Raw genomic sequence first — 6,790 nt, forward strand, 5'->3', positions numbered from 1 at the left:
ATTATCAAAAATATTTACAAAAGCACATACCGATCCGTGAACCACATCCGTTTTGATAGTTTGTGGAGAGAATGAAACAAAAAAGCATTCCAATTAGTTAACTGTAGTGATTGTGCATGTTCTGTCTATGTATCAGCCATAAAGGCAAGTCATACCTTAGTCATGCCAAAAAACGCTTGAATCCTAAAGTTGTGCAGTTGCACAACGGGTAGATCTACAAGAAAAGAATTAAATGTAACTATGAGTCACCCTCGCGAATTTTCGAGGGTTGAGCATATATGCCGCTGGATGTATCAGTGTTTACCGAGCAGCTTACAGGACGTGTTTGCCGGGAGAGCTGCTTCTAACGAGCTCGCGGTGGAATTACTTTCGTTTTAAATGTCACCATGGAGAAGGTGCGAGGCGTCGTGGTCTGTCTGGAGCACGTACACCTCGCGCCCCACCCCCGGGCGCAAGCCCTGGGGCGGGGATGTCTCCATGGTGACTGACACTTGGAGGATGCCTACACGTAAATTGAATCTCATGCCTGCGGGGACTTAAAGGAACCAATGCTAGTTCCAAATTAATCACGTATGGAAATAGTTCTGTATGCATGTTCCGAAAGAATCGCGTATGGGAAACGTTCTGAATGGTGCACTCTGGTATCTATTCTGTATACCTAACAGCGATCGCTTTATTATTTATACTGGGTCCGGTGGGAACCAATGGATGAGAGTTCCTGGGGTGTATATGCTTATATGCTTAACTCAAATTGAGAAACGTGTAGCTATCATATTGTGTACATTAGGTCCCTAACAGACCAACGACTTATACTAAGTGTGCCACTTTAAAGCATGTTCATTTAAATACAAATTGCATCTGAAAAAGCAAAGTAGAAATTACCAAAAATGCACAAAAGTCATTTGATAAACATAGGTCCGAAATGGGCCAACAAATTGATCAAAATCTGTGGAAATAAGAGCATGATGAATACAATGCATGATGAATACAATGTGCTCCACCACTCTAACGGAGGCAACAAGGCTAAATCAAAAAGGTTAAAAATTGCAACACAATTTAAGTGAATACACAAAAGGCATGTAAAAGGGAGCCATAGAGACAAGGAGCAGAGGGTCCACATCTTCATGAAAAAATCATCCATCCCCTCCAACCAAGAGGCCTAAAAACTCAACCTTCTCCCAACAGAGAGGTGGTGAGGACCTCTGGAGGCCCCTCTAGATCTAAGGGAATCCTTTATAAGGACCCCTTGAAAAAGCCTAAAACAGGTTCAGAAGTTGGAACAACTTCTGAGGGACTGGTCAACCAGATCCCCTATAACTTTAAAAAGACTGATGTTCCTCAAAGGGTTTGTAGGTCCTATATCTTACAAAGGAAAACCTTTGATTTGACCATAGAACATAGGTCAGGGTGTCACCACCAAAATGCTGATGGTCTCTCTAGGATGTATGTCATCGACTAGAGGTATGAGATTCATCCAGGAGTGGATTAAATCCTCCTGTCCCTTAGTCTGGGGGGGGAGGGCGAGTGTTAGGGAGAATTCTCTGTTTAGGCTGAATTTCCTAACCTAGTGAGTCCCCGAGCAGCTTTGCTGGATTTCTGGAGTTTGTTTTTTCTCCTGCCAAGAGTGAGACTCTTTTTCTCCCACTCTTGGACATGATTTGTGGTGTTCCTTTGACTGTTAATGTGTTTTATGGGCTATGGGGTCCTTTACTCCATAGGGTCTCATGTGTTTTTACTATGTGTGTTACACAGCACCCTCCGTGCAGTGACACAGGGGTGTCATAGTGACACCCCACCATAGACTCCATACCCTGGGACTGACTACTGTCTCCCAGGGCATGTAAAGTCACCATTGGCTTTACTAGTCCCAAATTATTAACAGAAACCAGTACAAACCATCATATTGTGGACGTACTGGTCGAGGCAATTCGATTGCCCCGGGGTCTGTTAGTCGAGGCGGCACGTCTCCGTCCCCCCTGATCGAGTTTTGGCTGGTGGCAGTGGATACTACTTTTTATATTCGACCGCAAATATATTCCTTTGGGATTTTCCCATTGTTCGAGGCTACCAACTTTAATTATTTAATTCTCATAGCCTCGAACATACCGCCAGTTTATTTATTTAATATTAATTCACCGGTTGGTATTTTTTGCCAGGACTCGATTCTAAAATGGCGTTTGTGTTCTCTTCTGTGACTCCAACCCAAGTCGAGCCCTTTGTTCCACTTTTTGGCGGGCTTCTCCATAGAAGCCTCCAAACGTGGTGCCACTCTGTCTGGGTACCACAGGGGGTGTGGGAGGGGGTTTAGGCACCCTGGACTGAGTTACCTTGGTAACTCAAGTCGCACTTTTGTGTGATTGGCCCAAGTGGTGAGCCGGCCGGCTCACCACTTAGCATGTTTGATTGACAGCTAGGCTGAGTGAATGGGGGTGTGCTGCATAAAAGCAGGGCTTTGGGGACTGGAACTTCAGAAGTCGCCACAGGACCTGAGAATCCGACGAGGGAGAAGCTGAGCGGACCTACCATGACGACACCACTGGTGGAGCCCTGCGGAACCGACTCACCACTTCCCGACGACAGAGAAGATCTCCCGGCTGGAGAGGCTTCTTCCCCTGACTGGTGGGCACAACCAGTTTACCTTCTTCTCTTCACACCCCAGACCGGCTTGTGGTCGAATTGCCTGTGCCAAGCACCCCAGCAACTGGATAGCCACTTACCACTGGACCGCGAACTAAAGGACCATTCCTTTTAACTGGAACTCAGCGGCTGGTTTCTTCCCTGGCAGTGCAATGGACTCCTGTCTTCCTCCCCGACGAAGCACCGACTTGCATCCGCTGCCAGGAACAACTGCCCCCGCTGGAGTATTCTCACCACTTTAAGGTACCGTGTCCGCCAGGCCTCCCTTTCTAAAGATTGCTACAAGGTAATAATAACCCCTTAACCTCCTGGACTGGGCTGGCCGCCTTGACCTTCTAACTGGTCCCTTTCTTTGGTCCAACTCCTTTTTGAACCGTTACAAGACTTTTGTGCACTGCAACCGTGTGACCTTGGACACATTTCTTTTTGATCCTCTTAAAGTGGATCCAGCCTACAGACTCTAAACTCACGGTGTTACTTTGCCTTCCTCTCTTGTTGTGTTTGTGAAAAAGTGTTGGGATCTGTTTCAATTTATTCTCTGCTTTTCTCTCCCTTTTAAAACGAATTATTAGAGTGCCATCTACGTTAAGCGCTCACCGCTGTCTGAAAATAAGTGGGGCTTTACTTAAGACTTGTCTAATATTCTTCAAAGGGAGTGTATATCTTTTAGTGACCGTGTTTTTGGATTGCTTACTATTAGTGCCTGTGTGTTTTTCTAGATGTGGTTTTAAATAAATAATTATATCTCTTTTACACCAAGCTCTGGTCAGCGTTTACTTGTTCTACTATGTTCTTTTGACCTATTGTGAATACTCTGTATACTGCCTAACTCTTCTTGAGGGAAGTCTGACTGCTCAGCCACAGCTACCAAGTGAATCTGTGTGGTACAGACTGCTACCAAGTGGGTTTACTGCCAAACACCTGTAGTCCTAAATCTTTTGCAGTGGTCCCAGAGGGAACTGCACAGGTTTCTGCCTAACACTCCCCACCACTCTAAGTAAACACTGTTGGTTACACACCCCCCAGCCAGGCGTTCTCCTCAGGCCTAACGCAGCCACAGTCGGTCTGGATAAATCCTGCCAGAACGAACACATATCCCTGATATCACCCACCACACCTACCGCTAAGAAGCAGCTATTTCACGAATACCGCACCAGCTGCACACATACCCGGTGCGCACACGCGCCATTGACTCTCCCTACTCTCTCTACTGACCTGAACTTCGGTTCCCAAGGGCGTTCAACCTACCAGCGCCTTCAGACCATACCAATGGTATATAAGGCGCTATATAAGTGCAAAATAACATAACATAACACCCACTCCTGTGCCAAGTTTAGCCCTTCAACATGCAAACACAATGCTGCTGTGTGATGGTGACCTGACATGTATGTACCCATGTCCCTCCTTTCACTGTATAGAAAGGCACTAGCGTAGGTGCCTCCTGTGACACATGTACTCTGCATAGTTGATGGTAGTTGAGTGCTGCACATGAACATGCATGTTACATGTGTCATGGTGTGTTTGGTTTGATTTCTAGCTGTGACTATTTGTGTGTTCCCCCATGCTTATGCTAGGTGCCATCTCTTTGTTGCCATCTCTCAGTTCTGCTTTGGATATGTGCCTGCTAGTGATTGTGTGTGATGCAGGTGATGTGCAACATGCAACACATGTGTTGCCTTCACATTTTGCACACATCCTTTTCTGCTTTTGGGATACCTTTGCATTGCAAGGGCACTGGATGCATGTTGGGGTTTGAGTTGCCTGTGACATGGGTGTTTCATTAGTTGGCTGTCAATGTTGTGAACTGTATGTGTGTGGTATGTGCTACTGACATGCGTGTCCTTGTTTCTTTTCTTTATGTTGCAGGTGATGACGCACTGGTGGCAGAGGATGAAGATGTCATCCCAGACACGGTGGTCAGTTCACATGACCAACCAGGCACCAGTGGTGGTCGTGGGGTGGCAGCCCACGGGAACCCACTGGTGCTCCAGGCCATCGTGTCCAGAGCTGACTCTGAGTCAGGCTCTGATGTATCCTCTGACCACTTTTTTGAGACGGATCTGCATCATGACGTGTCGTTGCCGGTAAGTGATCCTGTGTTGGAAGATCTTCTGTCCACGACACCTGCAGTAGGTGGCCAGGCAGGGTTGGAATGTCCGCCTGTGGTGGTTACGGGTGGACGGTCACACTCAACACCAGTTGGCCATGTTCCTGGGGCGTCAGATTGACGGAAGGATGCAGTCCTGCAGCCGCGGGCGGCACCAACCCAGCAAGGACCACAGCTCCTGTGGGCCCAGCAGGTGTGTTGTCCGGCAACGCGGTGGCCGTGTGCCATCGGGGTCAACTGAGTGGGAGCATGCCATGATTGCCATAGCACAGCAACAGGGGGGAGCCGTTGAGATGTTTGCTTAAGGTATGGAAAGTGTAGCCCATTACATCCTCCCCTCTGTAAAGCAAGTGGTACTCCAGCAGCAGGCTACGCAGTCCACATGCCGCTCACTCAGGCTGGGCATGGCGGCGTCTGACAGGGCGCGCCGGGCTGAAATGGTGGCTCTGCGTCAAGCACTTGATGCTTAAGCAGAGGCACACCGTGAGGCCCTGATGGTGGAACACCAATTCCTCCGATCTACTCTGGCTGCGCTCAGGATGGACGAGAGTAGGCGGACAAAAGACAGGATGGTGCAGCTTGAAAGAACCATCTCAGATGAACTCCATGCCAACCGGGAGTCGCTCCGTTTGTCATGTGAGGCCATGCAGGCAGAACTCCGTTTTACACGTGAGTCCTTGCAGCAGGAAGCACGTGTGACACGTGAGGTAATGCATGCCGACCTATGTCTCATTGCCATGCAGGACCTGGCTTACCAGATCTGCATGCTTGCTGCCGTTGAAGGGCAAGGCGCGGCTAGGCGTGGTGAGGCAACTGAGCCACATCCACCTTCTGATTTCCATCCAGAGGGTGATAATGACAACCTATCTCCCACATAGGTCGGGCCGTGCAGGCATTGAGCCCAGTGAGTTTTTTTTTATCTCAACATCTACACATGTGGGTGTTGAGGTGTACCCTGTACCTCTCCCTCCTGGGTGCCCTGTCCACCCCCCGTGTCATATATGGGCATTTGTTTTTCTGCAATTTCTTTTTTTTCTGCAACATTTTTTTTGCCTGCAAATAATTGTTTTTTCCTACAATTTTTTTCTTTTTGGTAAGTATGTTTATTTTTTTTTCCTGCAAATTTTTGTTTAAATTATTTTGGTCTTGGTTTTTATGTTTTTTTATTACTTTTCTTTTTAAAACATACTTTTTTAAACATTTTTTATTTACTGATTATTTTTATTTTTTCCAGCAAATAATTATTTAATTGATTTTTATTTTCTGCTGATTTTTTATTTATTGCTTTTTCTTTTGTCTATTGTGCGTTCAAGTGACAGTGTGGTGCTTTGCGGCATTTGAAGACATCCACTGTGTATTCCAGCTGGGCCCATTCAGGCTTGTCTTGTGTATGTGTTTGCTTGCGGTCCTGCTACTCCTGCTTCCCCTTTCGATGGGCTCGCAAGGATAGCTCGGTGTAACAGCATCTCACACAGGGGCATTGGACTTCCATCATATCTGTGGCCAGCCTGTAGTCCTACTTGTGTGTACACCCCTAGTGGGTATTCCGAATGGCTTCTCCAATGCATGTCTGCACTTCACTTTGGTGAGTATTCTGTTGACTGTGCATTTCATCATGTTGCTTATGATATTTGTTATGTATCGACTGTCTATGTTCATGCACTTCCTGTTGTAGGTGGTTCCATGCACCCTTTGGCTGTGTAACACACACTGATGGTGGGTGGGGTCCGTGTGCTGACAATGTTGAATTGGGACACTTTCCCCACAGTCATTTTGATATGGCACATGAAGGCTGCACGCTGAGGTATTCATGTCACCACGCATTTCAACAACCACCCATTCCTTGCTTGCACCACTTTGGCCATCTTGCAGCCCTGGCTGGTGTTTTGATGTGCCATTTGAAGTATGGCCGCATTGCTTTTGACTTGACTGTCATATTTGTGTCCTGGACCTGCTCCCCCTCCCATTGGTTACACTTGGCCCTTGTGACAATCCGGCCAACCAGGAGGCTGGAGCCTCCACCACTACCAAAAGCCCACAATGGAG

Source organism: Ambystoma mexicanum, chromosome 8, assembly GCF_040938575.1.
Source record: "Ambystoma mexicanum isolate Mex_15411 chromosome 8, UKY_AmexF1_1, whole genome shotgun sequence".
NCBI lineage: Eukaryota > Metazoa > Chordata > Amphibia > Caudata > Ambystomatidae > Ambystoma > Ambystoma mexicanum.